The 20,123-nt window shown below is 39.5% G+C and overlaps 1 protein-coding gene across 5 annotated transcripts in view; it reads right to left on the bottom strand.

The window, feature by feature from the left end:
* Nucleotides 1-457: 457 nt before the first annotated feature.
* The window catches only part of LOC147002716 (uncharacterized), a 90,225-nt gene continuing 70,559 nt past the window's right edge, over nt 458-20,123 (bottom strand). Inside the window, exons 7-10 of one of the 5 annotated variants that reach the window (XM_085843384.1) lie at nt 17,805-17,949; nt 9,243-9,342; nt 907-1,067; nt 458-806 (exon numbers count right to left, since the gene is read on the bottom strand). The gene's annotated coding sequence lies outside the window, so the exon portion shown is untranslated. Of the gene's footprint in view, nt 807-906; nt 1,068-9,242; nt 9,452-17,804; nt 17,950-20,123 lie in introns of all 5 variants that reach the window. The other 4 variants (XM_085843382.1, XM_085843387.1, XM_085843385.1 and 1 more) reach the window with 4 other exon arrangements.

Consider the following 20,123-nt stretch of genomic DNA (forward strand, 5'->3'; position numbering starts at 1 on the left):
GTGTGGGGGCGAGTGGAGGGCTTGTAACTAATTTGACACTGAAGATGATGTTCAATTTGAATCCTGGTTGCTTTGCCCTGTGACGACTGAGACCTGATTGGCACCCTCCTCCTCAGTACAAACTGAAAATGATTTGATAAACTTTTTTTTTCCAGAAATGAAATGAAAGACTTGGCTTCCATCTTTTGGGATCCTATCATAAGGCTAATTCTCCCAGTGCACATTCACAACAGAGAAGAGACAACAAAAGCACACACATACACAGAGACATACAGCACTGGACAGGTCACACAGTAGAGTGCTGCACATGAAGACAGACAGTGAGCCACAGACACTGGGGCTCAGAGAGCCTTTCCACCTACATTGATTTCTGCATATTTATACATGTAAAATTAGTCATCATAAATAACAGCTAGGACGAGGCTGATATTAAATCTGTCAACATCCTGACAAATGCCCTGAGCGGTGCTTGGATGGAAAATACACTTAAGATTGTACTCGCTCCTAAAAGAGAAAATGATTATACGCTAACCAAACCCTAAGTACAAGCTAAAGATATTCACCTCATGAAGCCATTCCTCAACTAGCCCCTTGGCACTCGCTGGAATTATTCGCAGCACGATCTCTACTTTCTCATTTTCTGCTGTCTCCATGTGGGTAATTTCTTTCTCATGATTAAAAGTGAGCTTGGCAGATCCTTCAAAGCGTGGTTTTGGGTGTGGTGGGGCTCCAAGCGCTTCCTTTGTCTAAGGCAGGATTCTAAGGATGAACCTTCAGATGGGACAGTCTCGACAACATTCATGTACCTGAAAAGATGGTTGTTTTTAAGGCAGGCTTTACAGATATCTTTATAGAAACATATTTGGGGGCTGTAACACGCGACCGACAATGAAATGAGCTGTTTACCTTTGAATGAATAGGCGGGTTTTTCTCTTCCAAACAATCACTCCAGCCTTTCTGAAGCCATCCAGAAGCGCTGCTGTTTCCGTGGACTTATCCAACATCTGAGGTTAGGAGATAACCCTGTAGCATTGGCCTCCTTCCCTGGCCCCTTCATTATTAGCCTCCTGGTGGGTGAGATAGAATACAGAGGCTGTAATAACCCTACTTCACACAACAGGCTCTCTCTCTCTTTTAAATTGAAAATCCCCTTATTACAAAACAAGGGGTGTTCTTTCTCTTCTACCTTTAAGTAGGAATGCCACATTCATCGCTTCTTACAAAAACCGCAGCTGCTTTTTAAGCTACAGATAAATAGAATGTGCTAGGCGGTGATTCGACTCAGACTGAATGCATTATTTTCCAAGACACTTTGGCAAGGGGCTTTTTTTTTTATTATTATAAACTGGAAGGAACAAGGAAAGTCCTTTTTCTCCTAATTATGGATGCGTTTTGTTCCCTACTATTAACCTATAATGTCAGATTGATCTTCTTTTGCTGCAGCCAGTTCAATAAATCAACATTATTTTTTCCTGGAAAATTAGAGGGCTAATGATTAAGTCTTCATGAACTTTAATGACAAAAATAAAATTAGCACGAGAGAAGCAGATGCTGAAACCCAAAACACACAATGGGCTGTCCACTGAGACCAAGGAAACAAACCTTGTTTTGACACCCAAAGTTAAGATCAATAGGACTGACTTGCAAATTATAATTAATCTAGTTTTAATCAAAGTAAGGCTCTCTTTACTTTTCACCTTGCTATTCTGGCTCATGTGGAAAGGAGGAAAATTCATAAATATCGTGGTGCTATTTCTACATAGAATGCCATACCATTTCTGTTTACTGCTTTACTGGTGCAACAGGGGCGCTAGCTGGCAATGCTGACAGTTGTCCTCATTTAGTACTCTCATCTGAGTAGTGAATTAAAGAGGGAAAACAGAAGAAACTCTGACAAAATGATCAACCTGCACTTCTACTGGGCTGTTTCAGCCCCGAAAATAAACACTGAGAGAAATCATGAGTTCCTAACACTCTCCACACCAAAATGAAAACAGAAAGACAGAGAAATTCCATTAATTTCTAGGTTCTGCTTAAATTTGGATCCCAATGTTAATAACATTTCTGACTATAAGATTACAACCTTTCGAGGCCAGCCGGGTCTACAGAGTGAGTTCCAGGACAGGCAGGACTGCGCAGAGAAACCCCTGTCTTGAAAAACCAAAAAAAAAAAAAAATCCAACCGGCCATGGCAACAGTGCTGTATAGGTCTATATGGATATATTGCCTTGCCAAGGGGAAAAAATCCCACAGGGTGCCAGTGGGGTTCCAATTAAGGCAAAACAAATGCTGCAGCAGCCTGACAGCAAGAGGAGCTTACCAGTAGATCACAGTACATGGGCAGGTGTGCCACTCAGAAACCAGACCAAGCCATGCTGTCAGCAGAGTCTGAAGGAGAGCTGGGTGGGGCAGGTGGCTTGAGAATGATTTATTCTTGTTTGCTCATATGAGTCCGAGAAGGTTGACAATGACAATCAATGGGGATCTCGTACAAAGCACAAAGTCTCCCCTGAACCCTGAACTGAGACTGCATGAATATTTAAGAGACCTCAGACCCAAGGGAAGAGAGAAAGAGAGAGCAATGGAGAGAGAGAGGACACTTTGAAATTACATTTGCATTTAAAACTATCCTCTTTCCATATAGATCTGCCTGAAAATTTTTTTTGAAGGGGCGTTTGTCTCCAGTGAAATGCTGACTAAAATTTCTAAGCACACATTTTAGGGTGAATATGGGTGCAGTGAATGTTGGTGACAGCCTTCAAGATCTTACTACCCTGATTAGATCTGAATCAATTCCCCATCCGCTGATATGCCTGGGAACACACAATGTGCTGGGCAGGTGCCCACCCTGACTCACGAGCCTGAGTGATGCCCTGGCAACCCATAGAGCCCAGTTTACCCTGAATAAATAACAGAGCCATGTTCCTGAGCCACATCTCGAAGCATATTAGACATTACCATAAGAGGAAAATTGGATCCCTGAGTGTCGATAACTCCATTGTGCCGATGGCACAGTAACAAGCTTGCCTTGGCAATCCACAGTGTTTGTTTTTGTTACAGAGATGTTGGAGGCAAATAGAAAACAAGTTCTCAGCTGTGTATTTGAAGGAATGTAATAATGCCTAGATATCCTAATAGACAAACATTATTCAAATAGAAACAGGTTGTCCACATTAAAACAAAATGTTACAATTGAGCACACTCTTGCCTTAAACTGTTTCCTATACTTTGCACTTTTTGACCCTGGGTAGATATTAACACAAACCAAGATGAACAAGGAGAACGTGAGCCTATGAAGATAATGAGTTATCACTGTGTTGTTGTTCTGAAGGAATAAGAAAGTATGTAGTGACGACATTATCCGTCAACCACAATTTTGGCCACCATTAGAGGTGGTAGCTCTACTGAAGGTAGCTCTTTAATGGAGCAAACATGATAGCCATATTAAAAAAAAAAGCCAAAGAGATGCTTCTGTAGTCTGTTCACTCTTTGGCAAAAGCAAAAGCAAAAGCAAAACAAAAACAAACCAAGTAAGATGGAGAAAGAAAAGGAGATGTAAGGAGAAGAGAAAGAAATCAGGAGAAACCAAAGTGCCACTCATCAAAACATGATTTTTGTTCTTTTCCCTGCTAAAATAATCTGCTTCATGCCATCCTTCTGCCATCTCAAAACTTAATGAGTTGTCAATTCTCTCAGCCTCACTTCCTTCTCTTGATGTGGAGGACAGCTGTCCCTGTCTTACTGTCTTTGAGACGCCTGATGGTCACCATCTTTTAAGGAGCAGCCAGTATTGTTCTTGCCATTTGTTACTCGAGGTTCTTCTGTCCCTTATGCCTCTCCATCTAAAAGTTCCTTTCACATTTCCCGAGGACATGCAACAAAATAAACAAACACAGTGCCAACCAGCAGTGTGAATCCAGCCGGGTTTCATTCTGGTAGGTTCTAATCACTTTACTATTTCAGTGGTAAGTCTACACAGTGACTTCACTTGATTTATAGGTCTTGAAGGCAAAAGAAAAAAATGATGCTCTAGGAACGAGAAGGAGGCAACACGAAGTACAGGACAGTGACATGCACTATGTGTTCTCAAAGAGGAGGCACAGCCAAATATCCAATGATGATATCCGACTAGAATCCTCTGGTCTGTAAACTTCTTCCCTTCCAATCCCAGTACCGTGCACGACTCCTGCATGGCTGCACACACATATAGAAATCCACCCTTTTTAATGACCACACATGAAAACCTTCACACTTCAATTGGTGATAAGACACTAACCTTATTTCAGATAGTGGGTAAATGTAAATTTTAGAAGTTGTTATTCTATGTTTTTACTTCCTCTCTACTGAAGGGCCAGCTAACCAGGTCCAGGTTGTCAAAGGACATAGAGACTAAGGCTACTAAAAAGCTCCAAAGGAGAAATCCACAGCTTACACTCAAAATATTCTGAAGACAACATTTTATGGTTTTACCAAAAACGTTAGGCACTACTTTAAATGGAAAAGAAAGCTATATTGTGGAAGATGGGCTTTGTTCTAATTATGCATGGTCTAGTTTCTTTAAAAAACAAACCCCACTGCTGTAAATATAAAAAGAGTCCTTCATCCCCTTTCCCGGAGCCTGCTTTCCAAATAGGGTGGTCTGGAATCATTACAGGTTTAGGATGGCAGAGACCTTATGTGGTCAAACTCAAACTATTATCCAAGAAAGAGAAGACTCTAAGATGGACAACCTTGAAAAGGCATCTTCTTCCCCACGAGGTGCTTGCCCATGAACATGCCTCCTACGTCAGAAGGAGGCTCTGGACTCCCCAGACCAGGTGGCAATGGGGCCAAGAATCCACTCTCCACAGCGATCAGTCCAGGAACAAAGGAGAAGACAACTAAGGAGAGTGCACTGTTGGATCAGGAATGTCCTACAGCACCAGCCTCAGATGCAGCATGCCATGCTATGAATGTGGGAGTCAACCACCCAGGAGCTCTTTAACTGCTTGTCAAGACTTCCTGACACCAGGGGCTTTCAAGAGGTCAAAAAATCTGTCCCCAGCTTCTGTTTTCTGTTCTCCTTCAAGGAGCACACTGAAGAATGGGGCCACTCAGCTGCCTTTTAACATGTCACACTTGGATAACTCCCTTCCTTCCCAGGGAGCTTGTCCATCTCATTTCGACTCAAGGAGGAAAAGCAGAAATCGATTCAGAACAAAAGAACCCCCGCCCCCTTTTTGCCTCTTTTGTATTTTATTTTTAAGAGTGCCCACAGCATAGTTAAGTTGAAAAGGGGTTTTGTTTTTTGTTTCTTGGGCTTTTTTTTTGTTTTTGTTTTTGTTTTTTTAAAGACCACTGAGGCAACAAATCGCATAGGTAAAAACCTGTGGTTTAAGATAGAATCAAATTCAAAAAAGTTGATTAAATTCAGCAAGAACTTCTCAAAAGACCACATAATCAAATTCTTCTCAGTCTAGCATTCTGCTTTTGAAGAGGGCCATAAGTGGAAGCGGGCATGGCTGTAGATTCCATACTGTGTGAAAGGCAGGGGTAAAAAAAAAAACTGAGATGGGGTGAAAAAGATGAGATGCATAGATTTCTGACTGGATGCCTGGACCAGGATGCAAGGAATAGATAAGTCCCAGCTCTGGAGGAAGTAAATTTGAAGGCAGACAGTAAAACGGATTGAACCTTATTACCTCGAGTCCCTGAGAAATTCCCGAGACAGTTGGATGCAATTTGAAAAGGTCAGAAAAATATTTCCTGCACAGCACTGCTTCATGGTTTAAGGGTGTACAGTTGTGAGATGCCAACTCTAATCATTTTTATTGACTTTGCTTTCTAGAGACAGACAGACAGTCTGGGAGACAAGACCAGCAGATAAGGGAAAGGCAATCTTACAAATGAAAACCTCTTTGACTTTGTTCTCTGGCTCGTGACTGTGAAAAATTCCAAGGCTTGCCCATTTGAGGAGAAATTGCTCGATTTCCCCTCTGCAGGCTGACAAGAATGGAGGGCAGAGCACGCAAGCCTCCTTATAACTCTAGTGAATCTATTTCGGTTCATTGCTATTTAGTTCACCTCTATCTTATGCTAAGCACAAGGAAACCAACGTGATACTGCGCTATACTCCAGGGAAATGATTAAGATGAAATGCCAGGAGGTACAACTGGGGGTGAGCACTACTGTGCTGCTCCCATAGTTTTTGAGGATGGCTGAGGGGGAGCAAGAACCCCCAGGAGATAGTGAAGTGAAAGCATACAAATATCCATGGACAACCTTCTTCTACTAAAGATTCTATTGTCATTAACGTTCTCCAACAGAGAAAGGGAAAACAAAGATTTCTCTTTAAATGAGATTGGTATGCAATAAGAGCCTTTGTTAACAAATATATTTAAATATATTTGTGGCTCTCGCTCTCTCTCTCTCTCTCTCTCTCTCTCTCTCTCTCTCTCTCTCTCTCTCTCTCTCTCTCTCTCCCCCTCCCTGTCTCTTGCTTCTTTTTGTTGGCATCCAATTAGAAGTTAAAGCTGACTTTTCAATACAGAATGCCCTGATCCTTTCCAGCTCTGCAAAGTTTTAATTAACATCTGACTTCTCTTTCTGTGGGGAAGCAAACACAAGTCTGTTTACTCTTGTTTAGAAGCAGTGCTAAACTTTTTAATGGCCCTGAGACCTGTCTGCATGCTTTCCCAAGATGGTCTGAACCCATGGGGAGTATCTTGGCAGCTTACTAGAGCCTTTCAAGCAGCAAGATGTCTTTTCCTATGGACAGCCTTCAGGCTGATCAATTCTACAGCTGTGTTCTCCACAGATCATCACAACCAACAATGAAGGAGGCCAAACACAAGGAGGCTTTGCATAATGTCAAGTGCCCCTGTACAAAGGGAAGAGGCAAGCTCATTAACTGGACATCTGGATTCTTGGCAGGGAGGGCAGTAAGCTCTTGCTTGTAATTGCCTTTTTCTATACGTGTAGCCTCAATGTTTGGGAGTGATTCACGATAAGCAACAGAATTTGGTGAAGTTTTAAAATTTCCACCTTATACAGTATCTTAGAACTTTAAAAGATAATAAAAGCCCTAGGTCATTCCAGACCTTTGTGATGCAAGCTGCCAGTAAATCACACTTAACATACAAAATTTTCTACATTTTTATTTTTATAGTTTTACGTGCAAAAAAAAGGGTGTTTAATATCTACCATTTTGTACTGTTTGTGTTGTTCAAGAACACTTCCAAGTTTTTTTCCTCAATAATACTTATAGCAAGTATCATCTTTATTAGAATAGCAATGATAATAGATGATAATATTTCAAATAGCACCCATTAGTTAAACACTATGTTGAACATCCAAAGAAATACATTGTCCTATTCAGTTCTCTCCGAGGATTGAAATAAACCAAATGAGGAGATGAGACCAGAATATTTGTCTAGGTTTGAAAATATGTGACTATTGAAACTGGGACTCCAACCAAGACTTGTTTATTTCTCCAACATTCAAATCTTCCAATCCATGTTTCACCGGCAAGGCTGAGCCAGGAAGGCCAGTCCCAAGTCACATTGAATGCTGCACAGCCTGGGGCTGTGCTGAGCCAATGTTCCTGCCCTTCTACACTGAGCCAGGGCCACTGAAAATTCACCTCAACTCAACCAATTGCAGCAGACTCTGTGGAGCTCTAGAGTTGTGAAATAACTCTTGTTTTCAGGTTTGTTTTCTGTCATCATGGAATTTAGTTCACGAAGAGTACAACACACTCACAGCAACCTCTTTAATCAGGTCATGTGGTTCATGGTTCAGAAGCACCGGATAGATGCCAGTAACTATGACACACAACTTTCTGTTCTTACTTGGGTTATCTTTGAATTATGCACTGAAAAAAAGATGGAGGAGAGAGTACTTCTCAGCTGGAGCTACTGGAGGGCTAATGTGTGGGGTCAGTGAGCTTTCCTCTTGAGATACAACTTTGAAAGGGGAAATGTGAGGCTATTTGGTTATTATCACAGGTAAGTAGGTGGAATAAAGAGAAAATAAATGATGGGTCATTAGAGTTTAGCACACAAAATACTGCAGGTCTTTGATTGCAGCAAAGCGTACCATACATTGTTAGATTTCAACAAAAATGTTAAAATTGTATCTTTACCTTACCAGGATTTATTTTCGTTGATTTACTAACTGAATCCCCAGCCATGATTCATCTTGTTTATAGAGATTATGGTTATAAATGTCAAAATCCTGCTTGGTTTTCTGGTACATGGTATCTTTCGTTGGTTTCTTCCCTCAAATCTCCCTTTATCTGGAGATAGCTTCCTTAAGGCATCAGCTCCCTTGACAGAAAGGAACCTTCCCCACCACTGCCACCCAAGCCTATAAAGACATTTTCCTATGACAACGGTATCTTGGAACTCAAGGGCCATTAAAATGAGTCAGTTAATGGGAGATATACCAACACCCAGGCTGTACTTCAGGCAAAATGGTGTCACTCTTAAGGATGAATGGGTGAAAGCGTTTAAAATAGAAGAAATCAGGCACAGCTACTGAGAGGTGCAAAGAGGTGTAAAGACGAGGCTGATCACAGAAGGAGCCTAAATCTGCAGGATGCTCTCTGCCCCCTCCAGTATTTCAGGCTCATTGCCTTTCTTCAGTACAGAGCAGGACTGAGAACAATATAGAGAGTGTATTTAGGAGGTTTTATCCTTTGGGGAAAAAAAGGAGTAGAATTCCCAACCAAGAAGGAATGTAAAACACCATCCCAATCGTCTATGTTCAATGAATTTTGTCAAGGAAATTTATATAAAGCCGATTTATCTTCAACAGAGGAATGCTCTAAATAATATTTTAGAGACAAGTTAGTTAGCCAATTTAATTTTTTTTTTAAATAGCAATTTGCTCGCAAATGACAATTTCATAAAGAAAATCTCCATCATGTAAGCACTGGAAGAAACACCAAGCTAGACCACGGCATGAGCTTTCTGCTTTATCTGATCCTTTCTGTGTGCATAGGCTCAGCTATGGGCACCAACGCTATCACAATGAACTGTGTAGAAACAATGCTATGGAAAGATGACACTCAGTTAAAACACGGTGTTCTAGCAAGAGAAGCAGAAACACATCCCCAGACATGGTGGAGAAATGAAAGCGGCCCTTTCCTCCTTCCTGGACCACATAAACTATGTTAGCAATTTCTCAAAACATATTATTAAATTTTTATTTTAATCATTCTTCCAATACTTCAATGTCAGAATGTTAAATGCTTTGTGTACCTGGCTGTCCTTCTCAAGAGGACTGTGGTAGTATGAAAACCCAAATGTTATCCAAGTCCATTTTCGGTGAATTAGAGGATTCTCTGGAGCATATTATTTCCTGTGTTGGGAAAGAGCGTGGCTTAAATTTTTCTGAATAAATTTTCAAAATCAAATTTGAAAGTTTTCATGAGAGATGATCCTCCCTGGTGGGTGATGTGAAGCATAACCTGAGGGGCAAACATGAAAATAATTAGCATAAAATGTATTAGCATATAGATGCCTTTGAAATAATAAACAGCGGAAAACTCAAATGCTTATCCCCAAAAGAAAGTGATGAGAAAATACGAAATTAGCGTATTCTTCTTGCATGACAACTCTAGCCTGAAAGCCACAATAACTTTCTCATTCTGTGAAGGGCATGATGACCAGGGAGATGGAGAAATAACTCCCAACTCTTAACTCCCCTTCCTTTGCTTTATTTGGCCATTATGACCACATGAATATCCTCCACTCAACCTTTAACTCATACTGCCTAAAGTGTTCTTCTTTAAACAGAAATAAAACCAAACATCTTCCTTTTACTTACTTCACCAGCCACCAAATACTCATATGTAAAGCTTAAATTTTCTTTTCTTAACCTTCTTCTTTTATCTGCCTTCCCATAGCTTTCTAGATGGTCCATCAAATAAATGCTGGAACTGGTGATTTTATTACCAAGAGGACAGGGGAGCCTAGTATAAAAATAGTATGTTTTTATTCACAATGGTCCATAAACTCAAACCAATTAATTTTATATTTGTAATAGATGCTATTTCTGAGATAGTAGAATGGTGTAGGCTGGCATGGTAGTAAGACTATGGAGTCGGTCCCCATTTTAAAGTCTATTGAGCTAGCCTTGGAAATGATGACTCACACCTAAATCACTCTTCCTGTTTACCAGGTAGTGATACATCTACATTTTATCAAGACTGTTAGATAAAGAACTGTTAAGTATAAAGAACATACACATCCTGGGCATTGTAGCTTTGCTCACCTTCAATAACATTAATGAAGACTCGACATTGTGTGATTTACTTTCTAGGATTTAGTAAGTTAAATACCATTCCACTTTAACTTTGCATGTATTTAGATAAATGAGAAGTCCTAAGGACATTAAGGAAAGATACCATAAAAGACAATGGATCTACAGTGACATGACAATATAAAAATGTACTCCTCATCCAAAAAGTAGTCAGGAAAATAAAGATTCTAGAGTGAGAATTCATCCCATAGAAGCAAAAAATGGGCTTCCAATTGGACTTTGTAACTACTAACAGATATGTATGACTATTTCATCAAGTGCAATTCAGAAGGAAGGATTCACTAACCACACTTAAAATTACCTAAATCGTGTGACACGGATGACTCTCTCAAACAAGAATCACGTTGTACGATTGAAGCAATGTATTCCTATCTAGACTGTATGGTGTTATTTTGATTTGTCTATGCAGTTTTGAGACTATATCTCACAGTATAGCCAAGGCTGGTCTGGAGCTCCTGAGGAAGCCCATGCTGTCTTTGAAATCTTCTTTCCGTCGATTCCAAGTTTTAGGACTAAGAAGCCTGTACCACCATGCTAGGATTATCAGCTTAATAATTACCTATTTTTAAAAGGCATCAATAGAGCACTTAGAACCCTAAGAAAGTTGTACCCTAAAATATTTTGATTTCTCAATTTTCCTTCAATTTCTAACTTCTGATGGATGCCAATCACTTTACAAAGGCATGCTTTGGCCTTTTGCCATATTGGGAGGAGAAAGGAAGCATATATTGTCAAGTAACAGATTCTATGGATTTTGTCAAGTTAGGCTTGGTTTGTGGCTCTGTTCTTTCTATGCAGCTCATGCTTCAGTCCTGCCCTTCCTTAACTGATACTTCTTATGTTTACAGCTTCTTATCATCAAAGCCTACCTTTCTTGAACACTTAAGTCTCATCAGCACCTCATGTACTCCTGACACACCATAATGAAACTGGGAGAGAGGACCAAAAAGCCTGCGTTTGCAGATTTTCTTAACAAATACACTGCTTGGTTGGATCTATGATACAGTGCAGCTGAGGAAGTTTTAAATGCTCTGTAGGATCAGACTCATGGCTCTGTTTAGCTCTTCCCTTTCAAACTGATCTCACAGAGCCTGTGTCATGAGGCTGACATCGTATGTAGGGCAATCCTGCCAAACGTTATTCAGTCCTCGTCTTTCTTCTTCACTAGAGCACATAGAGGCCTACGCATTACATTTCAGACTAGTTTGAAAAGGAATCTGGCAGTAAACAGACCATAAGCTGTCTGTTTATGTCATTGGCTTTCAGGATGCCCAGGGATTTTGCAAGTCTATGAAGGGAAAGGACTGTTTCATGGGTTCGCTACATACAAATGGATATAAAAACTATTCTATATGCTTTGCTGGTCACTGGGAAAAGGAAACCATGCTCTAAGCAATCCAGATAGGAATCCAGGCTCTAGAAATTGCTTCCATTAAGAATATTCTGTGTTCTCAATGGGCTTTGTTTTATGCTAATGATGTTCAGGTATAATCCATTTGGCCTAAAGTTGTGTTTCAAACTTTAGAGCCTACGGAAAGAATAAAATATAGACAAATCTTCCCAAGGCAATCTCTACTCATTGTTTTTAAAATGTACTTGGTTGAGTTCATTTCTTAAGTGTAGTAAACCTTGTTTTACTTTATTTTCCCCATTCCCATTTAAAAAGTGCTAGCAGATACTGAGACCCGTAAACCCACCAAATTTCAAGAGAAATTATGAAACACAACTTCACAAAAGAAAATGGATGTATTGACAGGGTCTCACCCCACCCCACCCCACTCCACCCCCCACCAAATCTGGGGAGGAGGGCTTTTATAGTCTTTCTACCTTGCCTCTTATGATATTATACTTTCCTAGAAGGGAAGAAACAAGGACTAGGAGGTAAACCTGTCAGTGGAGCTAAGAGTTGGCCCAGTGGGCAGGGAGCGGTCTTCTTGGAAGGCAAGTTCCTGTTCAGGACCAGGGTTTCAGCCTTCTCCTTCACAAGTGTGGGCTTCCTAGAGCATTTCTAATTCTTTGTGGTTGATTGTGTTAGGGATCCTATGTAAGCATATCTGAATACTAGTAACAAGTTATCTAAAAAATGAAACCATGCAAGCCATTCTATTTATAATGGATCTAAAAACATGTATAAGTTATGTGAATAAATCTAATCAAGGAGATAAAAGACTTACGAAATGAAACCTTCAAAACACTGAAGAAAGACACTCAAGAAAACAATATATCTCCCACCTTCACAGACTCATGTCACTAGAACACACATATGGTCCAAAGCAACATATACATTCTGTTAAAATACCAATCAAAATTATCATGTGGTTTTTCCACAAAAAAAGGGGGAAAAATCTTAAAATATATAATGTAGCACAAAAAAAAAACCCTCTTCATTAAACAGAATAAAACTACTGGCAACATTAGAAGCCCTGATTTCAAGATGTACAAAACAAGTAGTCATCAACGCAGCATGAGGCTAGCATAAAGCCAGACACTGAGGCCACTGAAATATCTTAGAAAGCACTAAAATAAACTAACACTTTTAACAGTCAATTGATCTTCAACAAACATGCCAAAAATACATATTGTGGAAAGATTGCTTCTTTGAAATATGATGCTGGGGCAATTGGGTATCCGTGTGCAGGAAAATGAAACAGAGTTTATTTCATATCATAAAGAAACTTTAAATGGATTAAAGTATAGGACCTTAAACCGCAAAATTACTAGAAGAAAACAGAAAAATCTCCCTGATGTCAGAATAAGTTATGATTTTTATTATTTAATCTATTCCTTGAGAATGTATATATCTATACATTCCCATCATCTATAATATTCCCATCATATTCACTCTCACAATACCCCAGTTTCTCCCAGACCCCCACCCCATTTAGCTCCTGATTTCTTATCCTCTTCTCCCCACTCACATATGACCCACTGAGTCCAGTCAGTGCTGACTATATACATGTGGTATAGGGTATGAGGATTTTATGGCTTAAAAGAAAAGGGGACAAATGGAAATGGCAACAAGCTAAAAAGCAGGTACACCAAAGGAATCCATCAAGAGAGATACAACAAAAAGAATGGGAAGGGGGGGGATTATCTGTAAGCTATTTATCTGATGAGTAGTTAGGACTTGAAGAGTACAGGGAGATCAAACACAGCAATAGCAAAAAACCAAGCAACCCAAATAAAGACAAAAGAGATGAAGGAGACTTCTCAAGAGAAAACACACAGATGACCAACAAACAGGTATATGAAAAAAATCTTCTCCTATCACTAATTACCAGAGAAATACAAATTAAAACCACATCGAGAAATGATATTAACAACCTTAGAATACTTTTATAATGCCCTGGCAAAGATGTGGGGGAACAGGAACCTTTGTAGGCCGTTGGTGGGAGTATGAGTTAGCACAGCCATTTCAGAAGCCAGCAATCCCACACTGAGTGCAAAGAAGAAAACTATAATAAAATGATCATGCTGGTGAGAAATCTGTGTGCTGTGCACATGCTCACTGTAGCATATATCACAACAGCCCAGAGAATAGAATTAATGTAAGTTTCAATCAACAGATGTGTGGATAAAGAAAATGAGGTATAAAAAAACCTGGAAGGCTATCAACCTTTGAGCAGATGAAGCTCTAACATCTGTAACAGCATGGGCAAAACCCCAAAGATCATGTGGGGAGCAAAATAAGCCAGGCACAGGGAGATCTCTCTTATAGATTCAGTCTAAAAGTTGCTGAACCTATAGAGGGCATTGTAGTACCAGGGGTTGGGAAATGGAAGCAGGAGTTAGGGAACTTGGAAATGCATTTAAAGGATGCAAATTTTGTTTTGGGTAAATATACTCAAGACCTATGCTTTGAACAAAGTGACTATAGTTTATGATAGCACACATGCATTTTGAAAATCACTAAGAATAGATTTTAAATGTTCCCAACACACACAGAAACATCTGTGGGATAGTGCATTATTTAGCTCAGTTGGACCATTTCTAAAGTATGCACATTTTAAAACATCATGTTGCACATGATATATATATATATATATATATATATATATATATATATATATATATCCACAATTAAATTAATGCAGATGTGCCAGGTGTACCTCTTTTCCCAGTACTTCAAAAGCTGAGACAGGAGGACTGCAAGCTTGAGTTCAGCATAGGCTAGATAAGAAAACACTGTCTTAAATAGAAAAACAAAGGTTTTTTTTTTTTTACTTTCCATCAGCAAAAATAGTCTAAGCCACAAAATTAGTATTTTTTTTCATATATTATTCAGGAGGAGGAAAATAAAATGTTGACAAAACAGCCTTGTTCATCTACCCCAGATAGAAGTCATCAAGGATGAAGGTGGCATCTAAATTTGGGGTCCATGATGAAGAGGTAGATACTACTGAACAACATGGATCTTCAGCTCTCCTTAAATCAAATTTCATGGACACTCCCTCTTCAGCACCATCAATTACACTCTGGATACAGTGTACATGCTGGCAGTGCTTGGGGAGATGTGGTTACCATGGTGGTAATGATATGATGATGATGATGATGACGACGACTAAATAAAGACCATCAGATTTCATAACCCAGACAATGAAATATATAAAGAAATCGAGCAGAGAGAAACTAAAGTCTGCAAGGAACTCCATTACTTAATGACATGTTTTTGATGATTTAACCTTGACAGAGGAAAAAAAAAAACAAACAAACAAAAACCATGACTCTATCTAGGAGGTCTTCATTAAAAGGATGTTCTGCATTTTCCTTCCAAGGTATATGAAGATCTTCACAAATAAAAATTGTCTAACAACACACCATTAAGATTTGTTACCAAGTACTTAATATTGCTTAGAAATTTGCAAAAGTGATATCAGTTTTGGGGAGCAGGAATTGAGATTCTGCATCAGCAAGATTGTATAAGGATGCAATTGTATATCATATAAAAGGGAACAATGGGACAATAGAATCCAAGCCCCAGATAAAGCTACTTTATTTTGGACTTTATGAAACTGATGAATGGATATAAGAAATTATTTGGGGATCTGTGACATGCTGCTGTGTGGGGGATGGATAAATATTAGAAAAGGGGAAAAGGTTCAAGTTATAGTCAAATTTCTCAACTCTACCAAGATTCCTTGGTCTAATACCATCAGAATAAAATTTCGTTCATGAAAATCATATGATTGTTCTGAAGACATGTTAGCCACAATGTCCTCTATAGTGTCCTATATAACATCCTAGTATCTGAGAGTGAATGTACACCTGTTTTTAGGGAACTTATGATGTTTCTTTTGAATTCACCATATTTTTCCCAGCATTCACCTGGGCCAGAGCCTGCAACACTGTATCCATTCTATGTGAAGAAACTAGCTGATTTTGAAAATAAATTTAACCAACCCAATTGACCGGACACATTCATTTTTAATACAATGTGTGTGTGTGTGTGTTAATCCTTCCATTTAAATCTCATGGTTCTATCATAATTTGTGTCTAATGCATTTGACTCACTATGAGTAAGGTAAGATTAAATTCTCAATATCAAATTTTCCATTCAGTCTGGAAATATGCTTTGGGCCTGTTAATACACTATTCTAATGAGTACAGAACCCCACAATCGTAAGTGATAGCATCAATCATGCTGTTTTCTTTTCTTTTTCCTTTTCTTCTGAAGAGAAGGGAGGCAGGGAGATCAATGAAGAAGGTAACTCCAAACAGGGAGTATGAGAGCCTCTCTCAATAACTGCATCTCAGAGTGAAAAATGCGATCTGCTCTCCTTGCACTGCTGGATCGAACTGAATAGCATATTTAAGATGATGTAGAACTAATGCTCATGGTTGTGATAGGTTTTGCTAATTGAAAGGGTGGATAGGTTCTTGCGGTGACTTATGGTCAAACCCCAGAGGCCACATTTCAATGCTATGTGATGTGGAATATCAAGCTAATGGAGCTCAACATGGCTCTGTCACACAGAAGGAGTGTCTCAGTGTCCCCATTCATAAAATCGCGGAAACTGTGGCCCCTGCTTCGAAGGTTTCTGCTTGCGTTAGAGGTAAAGTTTTGAGAACAGTGCCTAGCATGTAGCAAATGCCATGTAAGTGTTAGACATTCCCCTCCTTGTTGTTCACAATCACAGGTCCATCACTTAAAAGACACAAGAAACTCTGTTACATTTGCCTTCGGCCTGGGTGAGAACGAAATACCATTTAATTATTTCAGTCATTTCCAATTTATTAATTGGCATAGGCCAAATGTTATAGGGTTAAATGACAGCAAAATATTTGTCCTTAAAGTTTACATTGTAGCAGAATGCTATACAATAGTACAATAAATGAACTTATGTCATGGATCGGTGAGTATTATGGAAGACAACCTACAGAAGATTAGAAAAGATTCATAGGGGCCACTCATTGCCCTACACATTTAGCCTCATTTGACAAAATGGCTCAGCCAAGGTCCTGTTTCCCCCTCTAGAAAAATTCCCATGCTGACAGACATTCTAGGTAACTGCTTCACTGAAATCACAACCGTTTGAATGAAACAGAAATAATCCAACATATGAACACATCCAGACAGACATATGTACACTGGCTTTCTGAAATGTAATGTGTATGCAATTTGCTGAATGGCTGCTTGTCACTTCCATCTGGTCTCATTTCCCTAGCACTTGAATGCACCACCAGGATGTAAACTCTAAAAGTTAGAAAACAAAATTTAAATACTCGTACACGTACGAGGATGTGTTTTTCAAAGCAGCAGACCTCAAGCTAACACTGCGGTTATGCCATTAATTCCAAAGTAACAGGGGCTAAGCACAAAGGCCACAGAGCATAAAAGACATTCCACTGCAGACCTCATTAAGTGGGCTTAAGATAAGGTTGACAAGCTAATGACAAAAATCTAATTTAGACTTTCTGGACGTAAGAACACAGAGTGAGTCCAAACAGAGCCTACCTCTACAATGTATCCTCTCAAAGAAGGCTGCAACCCAGGGTCAATTAGCCCCATGGAGTTCATGAATCAAAGGCTGGCATAGATGTGGCCCTATTCATCCATGTTGAATAGAAAAATCATGCCCTATGTGCATTCGGTTTGAGCTCTGGTCTTATTTAAATTGTACAGATGTCATAGGTCCCTAAATTAACAGTGGTTACTAGGGAAATGTTCACCAGGCTGAACATACTGAACAAAAGAATAGCTTACTCTAGACATCACACTGCACAGGAAGTTGCTGTTGTTTGCCATTTCTCTAAAAGCCCCTTCCTAGTTCTCCAGTCTAGCAGTCTCATGGAATATGGGTTGCTTTCAAAGGCACTTATTTAGAGTCTATATTATCATACATAGGTTGTTCTGACTACTTCAGTTCTCTACTGTCCATCCCCAAGTGTGTGTGCTTTGCAGTGGAAAGCTCTTTAGCTATATTCTTAATAGCCATATCAGTCTTACCATAGTCAACCCAAATTCATAGACAAGAGAACTGAAGGTTCATATAATTTACCTTGTCCATAGTTAAGACAGCAGCAAGGATAGGAACCCAGGCCATCTATCTTCTAAGCTTCTATGTGTATTCTGCTACCCACGGTGAGGAGGAACAAATATTTGTCGAATAGATGTAGGAATGAGTGGATATATTTCCTAATACCCTAAGGATTAAAAGAAGATGGATTTACAACTTTAACCACTGTCCATCTGAAGAATCATTATACAACCATAGCTTAGTGATTAGTGGTTTAGAATCCTTAAAGGCACAGTGCCCTCTACTCTCTAGGTTTCTTCCATACCTTTTAAAATACTCACAGATAAAAGGTGTTTGTGCATCCATCTGTATTATCTCCCAAGTCCTGCAAAGAACCCTGGAACCTTTATCCTCCTACTTCTAGTACCAGAGTGCTGGAACAAAGGCATGGCTACTACACCTAGCTATGTGCTACTTACTCTCTTAAGAAATTCTTAGACGTTTCCCCATGTTTAGATCTCTGGACATTTGCACAAGCTTCAGGGAGATCCCAGTTCCCGGTCTCAGCTTCTCCAACTCTGATACACCTCATTTTTACTCAATCCCTAGTTATAATACAGATCATACATATTTATTTACTATAAATTATATACATATACAGTCATGAATGTGTATTGAGGAGGAGAACCCAAGTTCTCTGCCTGTCAAAGCCTGGTAAATATTGTAGATTTCTCTTTATCCTCATTCCTGGCCTCTGAATGCAGACGTAGTGCCAGTTACAGGGAATATCCCACAGACAGACGGCACTTTTGGCTGTTGTCCAGTCTAGGAAAAGATGTCTGGTGAATTGTACTTCTATATGTTTCTCTCTCCCTGAAGTAAGAGATGTGAGGTAAGTTGCTATGCTCCATTTATAAGGGAGAAGGCAATGCTTGTCCCGCTCCATTGCTATGAAATCATAGAGGACAGGAGGTACAGAATGGGTTTTGAGCTACGAAATGTTAACACTTAGAAATTATTAGAAAAGCAGGAATTAGGAAACTATCTGGATTTACAAGCACAGACAAACTTTAAGACAGATGATATATATGTGTGTGTGTGTAAATGTGTATATGTATACATATATGTATATACATGTGTATATATGTATGTATATGTATGTATACATATATGCAAATACATATACAAATATATGTATATATACACATAAGTTTAATCCATAGCCTTTTAAGTAAATTAATGATCTATTTTTGTTGGGCTCCCTCCCTCTTGCCATTCCTCTCTTTCTGTATGTGTGTGTGTGTGAATCTATGTGTCTGTGTGTATCTATATGTATGTGCATGTTTACACATGTGCATACATGTAAGAGGCCAGAGTATAACATTGGGTGTTTTCCTCAGTCACTTCCCACCTTGCTATTTAAGACAAGGTCTCTGAACCTGGAGCTCAGGTTGACTAGACTTGCTGGCTAATGAGCCCCCGGGATCTGCCTGTCTCTGCCTCTTCAGGACTGGGATCATTAACTTGTGCCACTATGCCTGGTTTGCTTGGATGTTAGGAATCCAAGATCAGATCCTCATGCTTTCATTACAAGGCTTTTCTGATTGGAACATTTCTCCAACCTCATATCTGTTGGTTTCTAGTACAAAGTTACTGCATTTTACATAGTGACTACAGTTAACACTTTCTTCATGATTCTAGGTGTTGGGTTAAAGTATACATCATACAAACGTAGCAAAGAGTTATTATTATCTCTTTTTTACAGATGGGTAAAGTAGGGTCCACAGGAGTTTAAATAAAAATACCCAAGCTTATACAGCTAGCAAACCTTAAATGAAGTTACCTGTTCACAGAGCTTTTTGTTCACCAGTCCAAACCCACTTTATTTAAACTGTGCAGTAACCCAAGGTAGCAAATGCCACACTTAGCTGAGAACCAGTTTACACTAGTCACATCTGTTAAGAAACGTGAGTGTTCCTTCGGCCAGAATATACACTAATGATGACTTCCAGCTTCCTCAAAGAACCAGGGGCTTTAGCAGTTTTTCAATGTCCTCAGAAGGTTTGACTGCCTCGGTTAGGGATACAGATCTTGTAATATGGTGACTCGGGGTTACAAATAGGATTAGTGGTCATGGTTCTTAATCTAGCAGCCACTAGTCACTCCAAGGGCACTCAGAGCACCTACTGGGTGCATCTTGCCACTTGAGACTAAAGCTGTGTGCGGGGTGTGAGATGGGCTACTGAGGTAGCTGGTTTCCCTCAGGGAGCCCTCAATCTACCCTTTGGGAAGGAAATCAGAGTAAGTGAAGCAGTGAGAGTCAAATTAATCTCAGAATGCATTAGCAATACTTAGAAGTAT

Source organism: Mus caroli, unplaced genomic scaffold (genome assembly GCF_978045245.1).
Source record: "Mus caroli unplaced genomic scaffold, Mus_caroli_1 scaffold_9, whole genome shotgun sequence".
NCBI classification, from domain to species: Eukaryota; Metazoa; Chordata; class Mammalia; order Rodentia; family Muridae; genus Mus; species Mus caroli.